The sequence below is a fragment of the Scyliorhinus torazame genome, chromosome 14 (genome assembly GCF_047496885.1).
Source record: "Scyliorhinus torazame isolate Kashiwa2021f chromosome 14, sScyTor2.1, whole genome shotgun sequence".
Classification (NCBI taxonomy): Eukaryota; Metazoa; Chordata; class Chondrichthyes; order Carcharhiniformes; family Scyliorhinidae; genus Scyliorhinus; species Scyliorhinus torazame.
Genome location: NC_092720.1, coordinates 177,643,848 through 177,664,370, shown reverse-complemented (window position 1 = coordinate 177,664,370; position 20,523 = coordinate 177,643,848).

Genomic DNA, 20,523 nt, shown 5'->3' with positions numbered 1-20,523 from the left:
CAACCTTTAATCAAACTATGTTTCTTTAAATAATCATAAATCCTATCTCTCAGAATTCTTTCCAGTATTTTGCTCATCACAGATGTAAGGCTGACTTGTCTGTAATCCCTCGGGATTTCCCTATTCCCTTTGTTGAACAGGAGGATAAAATTCACCTCCCTCCAAGCATCCAGTACTACTGCAATAGAGAATGAGGACACAATGATCATCGCCAACGGCGCAGCAATCTCCTCCCTCACTTCATGTAGAAACATTGGGTATATCCCCGTACCAGCCTCCCCGAACAGGCGCCGGAATGTGGCGACTAGGGGCTTTTCACAGTAACTTCATTTGAAGCCTACTTGTGACAATAAGCGATTTTCATTTCATTTCATTTTTTATCTCATTTCATTTTTTCATCCCCTCTGGCCCAGGGGACTTATCTATCCTGATGCTTTTCAAAATTTCCAGCACATCCTCCTTCCTATATCAACCTGTTCGAGCATATTAACCTGGTTCATGCTGTTCTCATGAGCAACAAGGCCCCTCTGTCTAGCGAATACTGAAGCAAAATATTCATTTAGTGCCTCGTCCAGGTCCTCAGACTCTAGGCACAAGTTCCCTCCACTATCCCTGATCAGCGCTACTCTCACTCTGATTATCCTCTTATTTCTCACTTAAGTGGAGAACGCCTTGGGGTTTTCCCTAATTATTCCCGCCAGGGCTTTTTCATGCCTCCTTCTAGCTCTCCTAAGCCCATTTTTTATTTTCTTCCTGGCTATGCTGTAACCCTCTAGAGCCGGTCCAGTTCGTTGCTTCCTCAACCTTAGGTAAGCTTCCTTCCTCCTGACTAGAAGCTCCACTTCTCTTGTCGTCCAAGGCTCCTTTACCTTACCATTCCTTCCTTGTCTCAGTGGGACAAAACTATCCAGCACTCGCAGTAAGTGCTCCTTAAACAACCCTCACATTATTGTTGTGCATTTCCCTGAGAAAATCTGTTCCCAATTTATGCTCCCCAGCTTCTGTCTAATAGCAGTATAATTTCCCCTTCCCCAATTAAATACCTTCCGAAATTAATGTCGGTTTTTTGCGTTACATATTAAAATGAACCCACTCTTACCCAATGATTTAATGATCTGTGAGTTGTTATTTAATTGTGTCCACATTTTCTACTTTTTTCCACAAGTACGTCCCTGCTCCTAAATTATTTTTCTGTTGGTCCCTTTCTGTCTATCCAGTTGTCTACATTATGTCAATCCACGCTTTCTGTGTGCCGCACATATTATTGATAATTACATCGATGCGCCGCCTGGTTGCTGCACTGGAATGATGTGGCAAAGGCCAGAGCATGTCAGTGGTGAATAATTTTAAACAATAATGAATAAGTATCATATTTGCCAGAAAACGGGTGAATAGATAGGCGCTTGGAGGTCAATACAGACCCGACGGGCCGAAGGGCCTCCTTCTGTGCTGTAATGGTCTACGATAAGAGTGCTTGCTCTCTTATGTAGACTGAGTGCATCACTAAAGTGAGGAGATCCCGGCTTTGGGCTGTGGTGCACCCCCGTCAATGACTGTTCCCTGAGGAAATTCAGCGGAAGCCTCAGAGATCTGCATTTAGCCAATGCGGGAGTTATTGTCTTGCTTAGTGATTACTGGATACTCCAAAACGAAATCAAATAATTCATGAAAAGTGTACATTAATATACTGCCACATCTTTGCAGGGATATTTCTCCTGAGTTCTGACACACTGCAACATCCACCAGAGAGCAAGAAACACTCAGGTTCTGCTTCCGGCCCAGCTGGGATAGAAATGGAACACTCTGCTGTGAAAACCTTTCTGGTTCACACTGGTCATCTAGCCATCTGGGCCAACGTGGACTTTACATCTATGCCTGGAATTTTGGATAGTAATGGTAGAGGCTCTAATTTTCCTTCTGTCACGTGACTGTCCAGGACTCTCTCTCGCTCTTACTGCCTGAGTATGTTGCAGATTGTTGCAAACTATATGGGCGGTTTATGCGCACGCCTGCCTTGGCTTCCAAGCGTCTCGAACTGTGAGCTTTTGGCCCAGATGCAGGGACGCTACCCTCTGCGCCACAAGTCCACTTGGCATGGTTTAGTGCAGAATTAATATGAGCCATTCTGCCCGTGAAATAAAACATCAGGGTTCTCAAAAGGATAGCTGGGTATGTATATGTGCGCATGTGTTTCTACGGGTTTAGTTGTGTTTGTGTTTATGTTTGTGTCTCTGTTACGACGTGAATGACGGTAAATGACTGGTTGATGGGTATTTCTTCTCCCTTTCCTCTCCAAATCAGAGTATGTGTTAAAATTAGGAGCTGGGACATTACTAAAACATTGGCAATCTAATCAGTTAAATAATAAGGAAGGCAAGGCAGATGCTGTGTTGCAGCCAGTGGTATGTATGTAGGCACTGATGTACACTAGTGTGATCCACAGCAACTACAAGCGTGTGCAGCTTGATGGACACCGACTCTGAGTTGACGAGCTGGAGTCCGAACCCAGTCTACTGTGATATACCAGGGACGTGGAAATTTACCGAGATGCTTTGTGCTAAAAGGCAGTCACCCCCCCCCCCCGGCAATGTTATTCAGATGATGAGATGATGTTCATAATAATAATATTTATTGTCACAAGTAGATAATAAACATTTCAATGAAGTTTCCTGTGAAAAACCCCTCCTTGCCACACTCCAGCACCTGTTCGGGTACACCGGGAGAATTCAGAATGTCCAAAATACCTAACAGCACCTCTTTTGGGAGGAAACCGGAGCACCCGGAGGAAACCCACGTAGACACAGGAAGAATGTACAGACTCCACACAGCCAGTGACACAAGCCAGAATTGAACCTGGGACCCTGGCGCTGTGAAGCAACATGCTTACCATTGTGCTACCGTGCCGCTCTGTTAATGATCAGGGGCAGGAGGAAGTGACGTGGAGAGAGGGAGGTAGGGGAACCAAGTAGGTGGAAGTAAAGCAGGTCCAGGTCTTGCAATTGTCCAATAAGATTGGTGATGCTAAATTGCCCCTTAGTGCCCATAAGACCATAAGACATAGGAGCAGAATTAGGCCACTCGGCCCATCGAGTCTGCTTCGCCATTCAATCATGGCTGATATTTTTCTCATCCCCATTTTCCTGCCTTCTCCCCATAAGCCTTCAAAACCCTATCTATCTCTGTTTTAAAGACACTCAGTGATTTGGCGTTCACAGCTTTCTCCAACAAAGAGTTCCACAGGTTCACCATCCACTAGCTGAAGAAATTCCTCCCCATCTCTGTATTAAATGATCGTCCCTTTAGTCTGAGATTGTGTCCTCTGCTTCTAGGTTTTCCTACAAGTGCAAACATTCTCTCCACGTCCACTCTATCCAGGACACGCAGTATCCTGTAAGTTTCAATAATATCCCACCTCATCCTTCTAAACTCCAACGAGAACAGACCCAGAGTCCTCAACCGTTCCTCATACGACAAGCTCTTAATTCCAGGGTTCGTTTTTGGGAACCTCCTCTGGACCATTTCCAAGGCCAGCACATTGTTCCTTAGATACAGGGCCCAAACCTGCTCACCATACTCCAAATGGGGTCTGACCAGAGCCTTTTATAGCCCCAGAAGTATATCCCTGGTCTTGTATTCTAGCCCTCTCGACATGAATGCTGACATTGCATTCCCCTTCGTAACTGCCAACTGAACCTGCACGTTAACCTTAAGAGAATCGTGAACAAAGACTCCCAAGTCCTTTCGTACTTCTGATTTCCTCAGCATCTTCCCATTTAGAAAATAGTCTTGCCTCCATTTCTCCTTCCAAAGTGTATAACATCACACTTTGTTACATTGTATTCCAGCTGTCACTTCTTTGCTCACTCTCCTAAACTGTCCAAGTCCTTCTGAAGCCCGCCTGCTTCCTCAATACTACCTGCCCCTCTACAGATCTTTGTATCATCTGCAAACTTAGCAACCGTGCCTTCAGTTCCTTCCTCCAGATCATTTTTTATTTTAAAAATAAATTTAGAGTACCCAATTCATTTTTTCCAATTAAGGGACAATTTAGCGTGGCCAATTCACCTACCCTGTACATCTTTGGGTTGTGGGGTGAAACCCACGCAAACGCAGAGAGAATGTGCAAATTCCATACAGACAGTGACCCAGTACCGGGATCGAACCTGGGACCTCGCGCAGTGAGACACCAGTGCTACCCACTGCGCCACCATGCTGCCCCCTCCAGATCATTTATCTATATTGTGAAAGTGTGGCCCCAGCACCGACTCTGAGGTACACCACTAGTCACCAGCTGCCATCCTGAAAAAGACCCCATCATCCCCACTCTCTACATTCTGCCAGTCAGCCAATCCTCTATCCATACCAGGATCTTATCCTGAATACCATGGGCTCTTAATTTATTTAACACTCTCCTTTGTGGCACCTTGATAAAGGCCTTCTGGAAATCTAAATAAATCACATCCACTGGTTCTCTGTTGTCTAACTTCCTTGTTACTTCCTCAAAGAACTCCAACAGATTTGTCAGACATGAACGCCACTTGACGAATCCGTGCTGACTAGGTCCTATTTTATCATGCACTTCCAAGTACTCCGCACTCTCACCTTTAATAATGGATACTAAAATCTTACCAATGACCGAAGTTAGGCTAACCGGCCTATAATTTCCCGTCTTCTGCCTCCCTCCCTTCTTAAACAGTGGTGTTACATTCGCCACTTTACTGTCCTCTGGGACCTTTCCTGCCTCCAGTGATTCCTGAAAGATCACCACCAATGCCTCCACAATCTCCTCAGCTATCTCTTTCAGAACCCTGGGCTGTAGTCCATCCGGTCCAGGTGGTTTATCCATCTTCAGACATTTCAGTTTCACCAGAACCTTCTCCTTAGTAATGGTCACTGCACTCACCTTTGCCTCCTGGTTTGCTTGAAGTTCTGGCATCCCACCGGTGTCTTTCACCGTGAAGACTGATGCAAAGTAACTATTCAGTTCACCTGCCATTTCTTTGCTTCCTTTTATTACTTCTCCAGCCACTTTTTCCAGTGGTCTAATGTCTATTTTTGCCTCTCTCTTGCCTTTTATATATTGAAAAATACTCTTCCTATCTTCCTTTATATTACTAGCTGGCTTACACTCATACTTCATCTTCTCCCCCTTATTTATTTTTGAGTTGTCCTCTGCTCGCTGTTAAAGGCTTCCCAATCCTCTGGCTTCCCCCTAATCCTCGCCACTTTCTATGCTTCGAAGAAGTGTCTATGTTAGCTGAAGGATTAATGGGATAGGGCTCGGGCGTGACCTTTCAGAGGGTTGGTGCAAACTCGATGGGCCGAATGGCTTCCTTCTGCGCTGTTGGGATTCTGTGAAACACTGCACTCTCTCTAATGCTTTCACTTCCTTCCTATAGTGTGACAGCCAGAACTGTGATTTCGGTATGCTTCACTTTAGTTTAAATTGTTATTTTACAATTAGGTTCCATAAACTGCTGAGCTTTTGAAAAACAAACACATTTTTCCGTTTCGCTTTATTTCCCACACCAGCGTAACGATAGGTGCAAACCATAAATATGAAGCGTTATTTTGCAATGAAAGAAACCGATGCATTGAGTCGTTATGTGTTTACTATATATTTACTTCCGTCAAATAGGTAATTTATTAAAAAAAGTCTGGAAAACATTCGCAATTTCCAAAGAACCAGTGGGACATCGAAGATGTTGCTCCCTAAAAGGAAGGAACTGGATTCTCATTCACGGCCAGTCATCGAAGCGCTTTCAGACCCTGCTACCCTTTCTAGCACCGACCGTATCGAATGCTTCCTCCGCCAGACCAGCCTCACAGAACAACATGGTGTCGAATTTGCGGGGCTGTCTGAACTTGCTTTGCGGTGCTATCAAAGGAAAGGATTTCTCAAGCTCCAATTATCGTAATATCCCCCTTCTGTCGTGGCATAAGAACAAAGCCCCCCCTGAGAGTTCGTCAACTTCAGTCTCGCCCCGCTGAAAAGGCCCGGCCGTCACGTTATGCTCTTTAGCCTTCGCCGCCCACTTCATCTGTGCTGTCATATCAACCGGGAGCCGAATTATTTTCCGTGTAAATCTATATGTCATTCGCGGCGTTACAAATTGTCAAAATACTCCAGCCACCTCTCAGCTCATCTAAGTGACTAGAGGTGGAGTAGGATGATTTACTGAAATGAGTGCGCTATGAGCGCCAGGAGGGGTTTGACCATATGCTCAATCTCATCTCTGAACGGACGCTGGGAAGTTGGGTAAATAAACGTGCTTGTGCAGCAACCCAATGTCGGAAGTATATCCCAAGATTGTCCCAGAATCGTGAAAGGGTCGTAGTAGTTTTCTTCTAAAAAATGAACATCTCCAAATTGTGCACCAATCTTGTCGTCCTTAAAAGTATGAAACTGCCGGATATGGCGAGCAATAAAATAACTGATTTCCTTCGGCTCTTCACCTCCGGATCTTGGTATCTCATCATTGTTGCTTCATCGGAGCCCCCGCCCCATCTCACTCTATTAGCGCGGACAACGTGTCTTGTGGTTAACGCATTGAATAGCAAACTCAAAATAAATAGAACAAATAGGGTTAAAATAGCCTCCAGCCACAAAAATGCCACTAAGATGGGCGATGTATAGAAGCTTGCTTTTGCGGAGCAGGACAGGGCACTTACGTCACAAAGTTCATATATAAAACAAATTGGAACACTCTGTAAAGTACCCCCAAAACACATCACTGCTACCACCACTGCTGCAGTTTTCGGGGTGCAATTGTTTCGCCGGAGCTTCTGACAACATTTTGCCACAATTCGATCTAAGTTGAAAGCGACAGTCATCCAGACAGAACAGTCAACGGAAATGAAACACAGGATGAGGTTAAGGGCGCACATTGGAGTATAATTGAACAACGATCAAGGAACTTAAGAATCTGTGATCTAATAGTGTATGACGGGCAAATATCAGGACGGCAAATATCAGGAGAGATAATTCCACCGCTGCCATGGCCACCAGATATCGGGCGATGCACTTGGAGAGCGCGCAATTTCTGTGGTAGAGAATCACAATTGTCAATAGATTGGCTGTGAAGTGTCAGGAATCAAATTAATAACCTCCTGGGACTGAGAGGATGAACAGTCGACATTTATTCTGTTGGAAATAACTGCATATAATATATGTATAATGGTACCAATATCAATACACTTCCATATATATGTATACACATATAATAACAGAATAATATTGGCTATGGGCCAACTGTTGAAAATGGGATTAGGTAGACAGGCCAGATGTCTTTCATGTGTCGATGTAGTCTCGATGGGCCTCTTCTCATAGAATTTACAGTGCAGAAGGAGGCCATTCGGCCCATCGAGTCTGCACCGGCTCTTGGAAAGAGCACCCTACCCAAGGTCAACGCCTCCACCCTATCCCCATAACCCCAGTAACCCCACCCAACACTAAGGGCAAATTTGGGCACTAAGGGCAATTTATCATGGCCAATCCACCGAACCTGCACATATTTGGACTGTGGGAGGAAACCGGAGCACACGGAGGAAACCCACGCACACACGGGGAGGATGTGCAGACTCCGCACAGACAGTGACCCAAGCCGGAATCGAACCTGGGACCTTGGAGCTGTGAAGCAATTGTGCTATCCACAATGCTACCGTGCACTGTATTTTCTATGATTCTGTGATTCTTTAATATTATAATATTTACACTCCTGGGAGAGCTGAAAGGCTAATGTTATCGGGTGGAACGCTGGGTTTACTAGGCTCCAATATTATACTCCATATAGAGTTGGATCTAGAGAAAGGGAGATAAAGTGCAAAATTGATTGTGTCCATCTGCAGAAGGCTGGCGAGTTCAACTTTGATCTCTAATATTCGGGTGTGCTGCACATAAGAATTCGATGTCTGACAGCGCAAGCTTTGGGTTTCTCTGAATGGAAAATGCATCTGGCCTCGCAAATGGATCTGTCTGAGAGAAATGCGGTTTAAAGTTGCAAAAACAATCAGGCTAAACATTCGGAAATAGAACATCAAATTGTGAATGTATCTTCCAGAAAGAATAATGGCAGAAAAATAGTTAAAGACTTGAATAAACATTGCACGGTGGTGTGACAATTACACCCCAGGTTCAATGCAGATGTCCCATTAATTCCAAAACTAACCCAAAACCAAATCAGCAATTATGAAATCCTATCAGTTAAATTTCGAATCCCCAGACTGACCTTTGATTTCATCGAGACGATCTTTCCGTACCTACAGTGAGTGACCAGACTAATCAGTCCATAAGAAGAGGGGAATAATCAATGCGTGGTCATTTTCTAGCTATACATTGTGGGCCCTTTTCCACTTGCCTTGTCCAAAATCAGTCTAATTCTGATTTCGCAGTTGGTCAGAACCGTCTTGAGAAATCCCAGGTTTCCGCCACCAAATGACAAATGTTGAATTCTTTACCCGTCAGTCTGGCCTCAATAAAATTCGAGATGGATTTGTAAGCATAGTATTATTTATTTTTACCCGAGTTGCAAGTCTGACTCGCTTCACAAAAACCCAGAACACAAGCAGCCTCCTGGGTCTTTAAAATCGAGTGCTATTGTAGACAAAGGAATCTCTACAAATACATTCAAATGGCATCAATTTTCACATAAACGATTCCCATAGGTCATGCTATACCCCTCCTGACCTGGCAATACATCCTAATTGGCTCACTTCTTATTCCTTTCCCCTGGCCTCTTGTTACCCAGCATCCTTTTCTCCTCCTCCACTAGACATCCCTCCCCCTTCCGTACCATGCTTTCTGAAATCCTTTGTCTGTGAACTCACTAGAATTAGACCGGCCTACATCTACATTACTGTAACTAATATATTTAACCTAACTATTTTATATCACATTCGTCATTCCCTCCTTTTATCATTTCATGATAACCTATCTATTCAATCCGTAGCCATGGCCCCTCATCTAAAAAGATTCGTCGCTGCATTTCTAATTCCTGTTGTAGCCCCCCCTCATCCGCTGCACCCTAGTGGATCCTAACAGCCAAGATTGTAGGGGCGCCTATCTGTTCTCGTGCACCCCGCATCCTACCCATCACGCATTTAAGGATGTCCAGGCCCACAAAAATGCAGCCGAGTGCCACTGCTAAATACATGGCCATATTTATCAACCAGTCCTTCCAACCTCCAAATCCCCAGTTACCCCAAGAGCCAGGATCCTGCATTCCGTCCAGGTGATCCCGTATGCGATCCATAAATTTAGTGATGTTAGCGGTGAGGTCTTGAACTCCCATGATACACTTGCCCTGCACTATGGCACAAACCCCACCCTCACGGGCCAAAAGATAGTCAAGAGCATACCGGTTCTGCAGTGCAAACAGCCGCAGCTGAGACAATTCCTTGGTTATTGCCCCGAGGGCTCCCAAGGTTTCGTTTCCCAGGATGGTCAGGCCACAAATAAAATAATTCCTATCGCTGACCGCCAAGGAACCCCCCACACCTCCCAGTGTCAAGACGCTCAGAATTCCCCATCCGGCTGAGCGGTCCCGGTTGGGCGCGAGAACCTAAAGTTCTCGCAGAATTCAGTTGAGACTGCCCGGCGTGCTAACTGATTATGCAGCATCCACGCCGAGGGGCAGGGGACTGTGGTAGGGACTAGAGTCCCGATAGCAATTTGGCGGGGAAATGGGGGTGACAAACATTGGTCACTGTGCCATTAAAAAAAAAGTATTATCCTTGCTCCGTGTACAGGCTTGCTTCACAATCAGTATATCGGTTGTGTAGGGATCCCCCAGTAGCAGTTTATCCAGCTTTGGAACGCCCATTCGGGCCTCCCAGCAATGCAGCAAGCCCTAGTCCCAACAGTGAATTGAGAGACATTCACCCAGCCACAAAGGAACTGGAGGCCGGCGTTCAATGGAACGCAGGTGGTGTTGTAACAGACGCAGTGGCCGGATGCTTGAGTGATATGACACCTCCTGTCTGTACAGGTGGGGAACAGACATGTTATATTCGTTTCCGCCTCTACCAGCAACAGCCACACCCGTCACTGCTGAAACAATTCTCGTACGACCGGGAGTCTCTATTGGGAGTGAAGTGGCTAGGTATGTACGCCCTCCACCGTTGCAGCCTATCATACTGTGAGTGGGAATTATCCCGAGGCAGGGGAAGGCAAATAGCCGGTGGTGCTGAACCCGGATCGTAAGGAAGAGTGACTTGCTCAGGCGGTGGCTCAGAATGCTGACAATGAACCACCGTTTGGGGAGTGCCCCAAAGTGGTGAAACAGAAAATAACCTAGACACCGCTGCGGGGTTTGGGTAGCAGACAACCCATCCCTGACCATATAAGCGGTGGTAGATCTGGTAGAAGAGATTCATACTACCCGGGTTTTCCTCAGTCTGGGCCCTAAATGAATTAAGTGTGTCTCCTGATAACCTACATTCTAGTTGTACTGCCCTCCTTACACGCCCCGTCCTCTCTCTAGTCCCCCTCTGTCTCTCACAACCTCTTCCTACCCTCTCCTGACGGTCTGATTTTACCTTTATGGCACCAATCTTAACACATCCAAAATCAAATTTACATGCACTCCAAAAACAAGGCAATGTCCATGTAATGTTCCCTTCCCATCACCGGGACCGGCACAATTGCTTCATGAGTCCTGCATTGTCCGTTAACCTGATGACCTTCCATGAGTCGATACCATGCCCTCGTATATGGGGGCAGTGAAGAACATCACCTCTGCATAAACGAAATGTCCTTGTAGTTTGGTTGGGGTTACAGATGTAGATAATATTTCCCTATTCCACGTCCGTCGCCGATGTCACTCCAAGTGAGGCGATACCGAAGATTACACAGGTGGTGCGTAGCCACCCCATCATGCTTCACACCTGTAAAACAGCGCTGGGGAAGGGAGGCAGGTTAGTAACCAACCTTTTTACAGTGGTAGAGGTGGACCCAATTTACAGTGGTGGAGGTGGACCCAAGCACTCCGCCCCTCCACTTTAACTGCCGTGGGGGTGGTAAGCAGAACTTGGAAGGGCCCCTCCTATCGCGGCTCCGACCCTTTCCGAGTCCAATTTTTGATCATGACTACCGGGCTGCACTGAAAGTGAGCTAGGTAATGGGGGCAGTGGCTGGTGAGCCGCACGGATCTGGCCATGGAGCACTTTGAGGACCTTAGTGAGGGCTAGAACATAGGTGGTCATTTCTTCATCATATGGTGAAACTGAACCAGTCTGGGAACCTGCAGGCTCCAGCGAGTTCTAAGGGGCCTGCCATAAAGGATCTCGGCAGGAGAGACCCGGGCCGGTCCCGCAGGTGTAACCTGCAGCTGGAAGAGGGCAACGGGGAGCAACTTAAACCATGTCAGTCCCGAGTCTGCTCTTAATTTAGCCAATTTAGTTTTGAGGGTCTGATTGTGTCTTTCAACCAACCCGGCCGCCTGCGGTCTGTACGCACAGTGTAACTGCTGGCATATGCCCAACTGGGAGCAGAACTCTCTATTAATCTGTCCAATAAAATGAGGCCCGTTATCAGAACTTAACTGAGCAGGTATACTGTACTGGGGAATGATTTCCCGCATCAGATCTTTAACCACAGTAGCAGCTTTATTATCGGTAGTTGGATACGCCTCGACCCATCTGCTGAACACATCCACAATGACCAAAACATATTCATAACATTGACACCTGCCTAACTCAATGTAATCCATTTGGAGCGTCTCAAAGGGGCCATTGGGCAACGGGGTTTGCCCCATACCACAAGGGATACCTTTTCCGGTGTTATATTGCTGACAGATCAAACACCGATTACTGATGCTCTGCGCCAAACCCGGCATTTTAGGGTGCCACCAAGTGTCCAGCAACAAATCACTAGTCCCCCGAGCCCCACAATGAGTTGCAAAGTGTACACATTCGATGACCCATAAAGCCAATACATCAGACATACAAGTCTGATGTGCTGGCGTGGTCCATAAAGAGGAAACAGAATCATATGTCTAACCTAACCGTTTCCACATTTGTTTATCACTCTCAGGAGCGTCCTCCTGTAACCTTATGACGTCTTGGATGGTTGGCATTGGCTTGTCAGAAGCAGGCCTATTTATAGCAGATCATTTAGGCTGACTTAACATTTTAGGCACCATCACTTGCTGAATTTGCGCGGCTGTCCGCGCTGCACAATCTGCTTGTTCATTACCAACGTCAACTGGGGTCTTACTGTTTGTAGGGAAGTGCATTTAATGATGGAAATCTGCGTGGGCATTAGGAGGGCCTGCAGTAGGTCATTAACTAAACCCTGGTGGGATATTTCCGTGCCGGCCGAGGTAAGTAATCCCCTATTCTTCCAGAGCTGTCCGAAGTCATGAACGATCCCGAAGGCGTATCGGGAGTCAGTGTAAATATTTACCCGATGATCTACCCCAAGTATACATGCATGGGTAAGGGCAAAAAGTTTGGCTTGTTGGGCTGAATAAGGGGTCTAAAAAGCGGCCGCTTCTAGGATCAGACCATCCTGATCTACGATTGCATAACCGGACAGTCTCCGGCCAGTGGGGCTTATTAATGCACTGCCATCAACATACATAATCATGTCAGGTTGTTCTAACGGAATATCACTCAGATCGTCCCTTATTGTGGTAGTTTCCTGAATCAAGGCTAAACAGTCGTGGCCAGGTGCGTCTTCATGGACAGGGGGACCGCTAAGAAAACAGGCTGGATTGATAGTGGTACAGTATTTAAATGTCAGACGTGGATTGTTCAAAAGGTATATTTCATACCTATTCTGTCGAGCTGCAGTAAGATGCTGAGTCTGCAGTTGCCCCAGTGGGAGCTATACACAGTAATATCCTGTTGGAGAGTTATATTGGCAGCAGCCTGCAAACTATTGTATATCGCGGCCAAGATCTGGGTGCAAACAGGGTGGCCCAACGCCACTGGATCAAGTTTGGAAGAGTAATATGCTACGGGCCGGTGCTTGTCCCCATGTTGCTGGGTGAATACCGCTGTTGAACATCCTTCCAGAACAGTACAGTATATCTGGAACGGTCAGTCGTACAAGGGCCTACCGAGGGCCGGTGCTTGTAACAAGGCCTGCTTCAGGCAACGGAAGGCTTTGAGTGCCTCGGTGGTGAGAGTAAAATTCCCCCCTTCACTAGTGTAAGGTGTCAACAGCTTTGTATAGACAGTGATGTTTGGTATCCACTGCCTATAATAATTCACCATACCTAGCCAATGGTGGACCTCCTTGGCTGTGGTAGGGGCGGGGAATTGGCATATTGGTTCAATCCTACTGGGTTCGAGACTTTTTTCTGTGGCTGTAAGTAAAACCCCTAAGAACTTGACCTTTGTCTGAGCCACCAGGACCTTTGATTGTGAAACAACATGCAGTGAATGTTCAATGTCTAACGTCCACCACTGGGGAGTGATATAAATATAGCACTGTTGTCTCATCCTCCATGATTGAACCGTTACCCCTTTGTCTCCGCACTCCAGCTGTAGCTGGAAGATACACAGTAAATCTCGGGCCAACAAGTTACAGTCCAATCCAGTAATCACCACAAACTGATGATCCACAGACTTATTCTCGTAAGTGACTGTCACAGGTTCAGGGATAGGATACTCACACACCTGTCCTTGGAACCCCGACAATTGCTGGGTGTGGTCGGGTAGTGATAGTCGAAGTTCTGATTGCACCGAAGACATGGCTGCTCCAGTGTCGATTACAAATGGGCAGTGTTGATCTCCTATTTGCAGAGAAATAATAGGTTCCCTGTCCGATTGGAGAGTCCTTATGACTAAATTAGCTAGTCAATCCTGTGTTGGGAAAGGGTTTGCCTGGGAGAAGTCAGTGCATCTCGTCTGTCCTCCCCTTGGTGGGTACCCCCTCCTTTGTATCGGGTTGTCTCTTTCTGCTGCCCGTCTTTTAAAGGGGCATTCCTATTGCCAGTGATCTGCACGGCCGCAATTAAAACATGCATTGTTCCCTCTCTTTTCCTGTCCTCTTTTCCCAGTAGACCAATGGTCCCTCAAAGGGGGCGGCGGTTGTAAAGCTGTTGGTACATATGGTGGGCCATAAAGAGGAGCTGAGGGTCCATTTGGGTGGGTTTAATATCCTACCCCACGTTGATCCACCCACCCAAGGTCACAATATTGGGGTTCCAGCTGGTAAGCCACCGTTTCTTCTGCTGGTTGGGGTCTCAGATCATCCTTTTTCATTACATACTCAGTCTTAATCTTTGTAACTGAGCCTCCTTCCTGGCCTACACCCTCCTTCCAATAGACTCTGACTGCCCTGGCCATCAGAGAAGGGTCGCTCTCTGTCCAATTTATGTTATTACATTTCACGGCAGTAGCCACGGAAGGTGGTAGGCAATGCATTAACATAGCACAATATTGAGGGGAATTCTGACCATTTTGGTATGGCAAGTCGCCTGACTGCCCACGGTAGATTTCATTAAAACGTTCCAGAAATTCCTCTGGCTCTTCAGTCTTTTTAGGTTTGAGGTCTAAGATAGCAGAAATGTTGATGGGCTTTTGAAATGTGACATTCAACGCATTCAGAATTTGTGCCCGTCTATCATCGTCCAAAGCATGGGCTTGCTGGAGTGCGGTGTGGCCAGCATAATTCAAGTGATTGAGATGATTGCGGTGCCCTTCTGGGGTTAAAACCTGCTGGACTAGGGGCCGTGGGTCCCTGGAATCAGCTTGATAAACTGAGATGGTAGTTCTCAGATAATCCACGAAAGCAGCAGGAGATTTCTTCATGTCTGTGATTGCAGCCAGAATATCCATCATCTCACTGGGTCTCCATGGGAAATACACATCTATCGTGGGCTGGGCCGCCACCGTCACAGCATCAGCGTTTGGTATTTTCCTAATCGGCAACTGTCTCAGAGTCTCACTCAGCTTTAGCTGATTCCTCTGGCTCTTCAAAGACTTTGACGTCCTTCCCTGTCACTAGGTGGAGCTCCAGTTCCTCAGAACCATCCCCATCCTCTTTCTTTGTTCTCATACTTTTTTGTCCTACCATATCGGTCTGAAGGGATCTAGGTGATATGTGTGCTTGTTTCTTGATAGGATCAGGCCCCTCTCTCATTGTCCGAGATCGGGTCCTAGAGCTAACTGGGCTTTTGGAACAGAGCTCCCCTTCTCTAACACACAGTGAAGATGCTGTAATCGGACCCAAGCTATCAATCGAAGGGGATGGAGAGGATGGCATGATTTGAATCTGGGGAGCAGTGACTGGATATATATTATGACACCCTGGTGGTTCCGGAATTAGTGCAGACAATGCTATGGTGCAGTCGGAACTCTAGCCGACCTGGTCCAATTTCCGAAGACCTCATCTCCTTCTGTCAATGCAAGGCCAGCCATTGAACTACGTAGCCGTTTTTTTTTTTTTTGAGTCCACCCTCTCTTTACTTGCGCGTTTTTTGAATGCACACTCCTTTTTCAAGATCTCCAGAGTTTTCTGGTTCCCCCCTCCCCCTTCCGTGCCATGTTTTCTGAAATCCTTTGTCTGAGAACTCACTAGAATTAGACCGGACTACATTACTGTAACTAATATAATTAACCTAACTATTTTATATCACATTCGTCATTGTATGTCCTTGTAATCTGGGCATTCGATCAGAAAACCGTTGTGCAATATTTCAGCGTCAATAGGAGAAATCTAAAACGAATTGAAACTTTTGTCAAACCGTTAGTCCCTGGTTAATGATCTTTACCTTGCAGAGTCAGAGCGCCAACTCGCAGCCGATTCTTCACACATCCTCCTGGATCACTACCACAAAACATCACACTATTGTGTCCATGACTGTTACTGACCTCATCACCTGGAGATCTTCCCCCCACAGCCCCAACCGATTGGCGCCCAACACCGCAAAACCCACTTCTCCCCTCTTCCCAAAATCCATAAACAGCGCAGCCCTGTTAGACCCATCGTATCAGACTGTTTTTGCCCCACGGAACTTCTTTCTTCCTTTCTTGAATGCATGCTCACTCCCACCTGTACAGTCTCTTCCCACCTGTATTCGTGATTCCTCTGATGTCCTATGCCATATCAACAATATCCAGTTCCCTGGGCTTATCCGCTTCCTCTACACTTTGGATGTCCAATCCCTAAACTAAAATGCAGGGGTAGGGAAACTAGGCAACAAGTCAGAGGAAGAGGAAACAAGGACAATAACAAAAGTCAGAAAGGGGAATGAGCTAGGCAGAGAAACCAAGGGCCAGGTTCAATAAGGGCCACAAGTGCAAAATATTGGTAACGAGACAAATAATGTTGCAAAAACAAGCTTAATGTGCAGAACATTCACAATAAAGTGAATGAAATAATCGTGTGAATAGCCGTAAACAGGTATATTATCGGGATTACGTAATCATGGCTGCAGGGTGACCAGGGATGGGAACTGAAAATCCAGGGGTATTCAATAGTTAGGAAGGACAGGCTAAAAGGAAAAGGTGGTGGAGTGGCAGTGCTGGTTAAAAAGGAGATTTACTCAATAGTGAGGAAGGATATTAGCTCTGACAATGTGGAATCTATATTGGTAGATCTGAGAAACACCAAGGTACAAAACATATTAGTAAGCATCGTATTTCGACCACCAACTGCAGTGGTGTTGTTGGAATTGGCATTAAACAGGAAATTAGAGATGCATAGTAAGACCATAAGACATATGAGCAGAATTAGGATACTTGGCCCATCAGGTCTACTCCACCATTCAATCATGGCTGATATTTTTCTCATCCCCATTCTCGTGCCTTCTTCCCATAACCGCTGATCCCCTTATTGATCAAAAACCTATCTATACCTGTCTTAAAGGCACTCAGTAATTTGGCCTTCACAGCCTTCTGTGGCAAAGAGTTCCACATTTCACCACCGTCTGGCTGAAGAAATTCCTCCTCATCTCAGTTTTAAAGGATCGTCCCTTTAGTCTGAGATTGAGTCCTCTGCTTCTAGTTTTTCCGACAAGTGGAAACATCCTATCCACGTACACTCTATCCAGGCCACGCAGTATTCTGTTTCAATAAGATCCCCCCTCATCCTTTTAAACTCCAACGAGTACAGACCCAGAGTCCTCAACCGTTCCTCATATGGCAAGTTCTTCATTCCAGGGATCATTCTTGTGAATCTCCTCTGTACCCTTTCCAAGGCCAGCACATCCATCATTAGATATGGGGCCCAAAACTGCTCACAATACTCCAAATGAGGTCTGGCCAGAGCCATATATAGCCTCAGAAGTACATCGCTGGTCTTGTATTCTAGACCTCTTGACATGAACTGAACCTGCACATTAGCCTTAAGAGAATCGTGAACAAGGACTGCCAAGTCCCTTTGTGCTCCTGATTTCCTAAGCACCTTCCCATTTAGAAAACAGTCTATGCCTCCATTTCTCCTTCCAAAGTGCATAACCTCTCACTTTTCCGCATTGTGTTCCATCTGCCACTTCTTTGCCCACTTTCCAGTAGCCCGCCTGCTTCCTCAATACTACCTGCCCCTCTACAGAGCTACATCTTCAAATTTAGCAACAGTGCCTTCAGTTCCTTCCTCCAGATCATTAATGGATATTGTAAACGTTTATGGCCCCAGCACCGACCCCTGAGATATACCACTGGTCACCGGCTGTACCCTGAAACAGACCCCTTTATACCCACTCTCTGCCTTCTGCCAGTCAGCCAATCCTCTATCCATGCCAGGATTTTACTCTTAATACCATGGGCTCTTAACTTATTTAACAGTCTCCTATGTGGCACCTTGTCAAAGGCTTTCTGGAAATCTAAATAAATCACGTCCACTTGTTCTCCTTTGTCTAACTTCCTTGTTACTTCCTCAAAGAACTCTACCAAATTTGTCAGACATGATCTCCATGCTGATTCAGTGCTATTTGGTCATGCATTTCCAAATCTGAGCTATCTGTTTTAGAACCCTTGTGTGTAGTCCCTCCGGTCCAGGTGATTTATCCACCATCAGACCTTTCGGTTTCCCCAGAACCTTCTCCTTAGGAATGGTCACTGCACTTACCCCTGCCCCCTGGTTCTCCTGGAGCTCTGGCATCCCATTGGTGTCCTCCACCGTGAAGACTGGTGCACAGTAACTATTCAGTTCGTCTGCCATTTCTTTGTGTCCTATTATTACCTCCCCAGCCACATTTTCCAGTGTTGCAATGTCTATTTTTGTCTCTCTATAACCTTTTAAACATTGAATAAACTCTTCCTATTTTCCTTTACATTTCTAGCTAACTTGCACTCACAGTTTATCCTCTCCCCCTTATTGCTTTTTTAGTTGTCCTCTGCTCGCTTCTAAAGGCTTCCGAATCCTCTGGCTTCCCACTAATTCTCGCCACTTTGTATGATTTTTCATTAGCTTTTATGCTGTCCTTGACTTCCCTCACCAGCCATGGATGCCGTGCCCTCCCCTAAGCCTGTTTCCTTCATTTACGATGAATTTCTGTTGTGCCTCCCGAATAACCCCCCAGAACCCCTGTCTTTGCTGTTCCATTATCTTCCCTGCTCATCTCCTTTTCCAGCTCCTCCCCTCATGTCTTTGTAGTTACCCTTATTTAATTGCAATACCGTTACACCTGATTGCAGCTTCTCCCACTCAATCTGCAGGGTAAATTCTCTGATACTGTGGTCACTGTTCCCTAAGTGTTCCTTCACCTTAAATTCCCGAATCAAGTCTGCCTCATTACACATCACCAAATCCAGAATTGTCTGTCCTCTAGTCGGCTCTGTCGCAAGCTGCTCCAAAAAACCGACTCTTAGACATTCCACACATTCCTTTTCTTGGTATCCACTGCCAACCTGATTTTCCCAGTACACCTGCATATTGAAGTCCCCCACGATTATTGTAATATTGCCTTTTTTACATTCCTTTTCTATCACCTGATTTATTTTCTACCCCACATACTGACTGCTGCTAGGGGGCCTATGCATAGTCTTTTTACATTTGCGATTCCTCAACTCTACCCACAAAGATTCTATGCCTTCTGATGCTATATCGCTCCTTGCTATCGATTTAACTTCATTCCTTACTAACAATGCAACGCCGACCCCTTTGCCCATCTGCCTGTGCTTTCGATAGGACACATATCCTTGGATATTTATATCCCAGCCCTGATCCCCTTGTAGCCACGTCTCTTTGATGCCCAAAACATCGTACCGGCCAATTTCAATGTGCGCAACAAGCTCATTTACCTTGTACCATATACTGCACGCATTTAGGTACAACACCCTCATTCCTGCATTGACAACCGCCCTTTTCACACTTGTCACCTTTTTTGCTCTGCCTGAGGGTGATGTTGTTCTTTTATTTTGGTACTCTATTACCCCTTCAGTTATTGCACCTTTTAAACTCACATTCTGCTTCCCGCTCCCCCTGCCAAACTGATTTAAATCCTCCCGAGTGAATCTAGCAAACCTCCCAGCCAGGATATCAGTACCCCTCCAGTTTAAATGCAACCCGTCCTTCATGTACCGGTCCCAGCTGCCCCGGAAGAGATCCCAATGGTGCAAAACCACAAATGCTAAATACTAATCTCTGCCCTCAGGTTTAGTTACTCCTCTACCTAGTTTATTGATAAGTTTTAATAGGTTTCGTTTGCAATGTAAGTTTTTTAAAACATTAACAGATGTCCTACCAGCCAATCACTTGAGGTTTTGCTCAGGTATAAAAGAGAAATTTTCAAAACAGAAGATGTACAAAGCAAAGTGAAGATTGATATTCTCTGAACATGGCACAGCCAGTAATCATATAGATAGAAAATATTTGCTGCCTTATTCTTGCAATAGTTGGTATTCCTGGTCAGCCACATATAATCGTCTCAGCTGAATAACTAATCCTTTCTAACTGAATCATTACTTCTTCCGCTGTTTTTGGTATATTTTAATGTTCTATGCTGATATGTTTGACGTGAAGAGAATAACCACCATCACTGAACAATTGATAAGCATATCTATGTGTGTGAGATATTCTTAATGGAAAACGTAGACTGGCGGAATCTTCTGAAGTTTGAATGTAATCCCGCGTTCTATTCCGCTTTCTTTCACTTGCAGAAGGATATAAGAGTGGGTTTTGGAACTGCGGAATAAAATTGAAAAATTCAGGCAGACCCAAACGGACAGTCAACATCTGCGGAGAAAGAGGTTAACAGATAGGTAGAGGGAAATAAATATATTCAATACAGCACAGGGGTCAGTTTTTAAGCAACAATTGTTTTGATTCAGTCTGCACAGATTATGCATTGACTCGCTTTGCATTTCAAGGCTTTTCCAGAGTAATGTAGTAATGCAATGTTTGTACAGCAAACACAAAGAAAAGAAAGAGGTCATCGGCTCCAACAGTTTCATTTATGTCTTTCTCTCCCTCTCGAGCTCATTGCTTGTATCGATGCTATTTGCATCTGCTAATACTTATGACAACAACTTCGGAATTCGGACCATTTTCTGCTTCACGATATTTCTCGTAAATTGGATATTGGATATATAGATCACTCTCTTACATTTGCGGCGTTCAGTTTTTGTCTC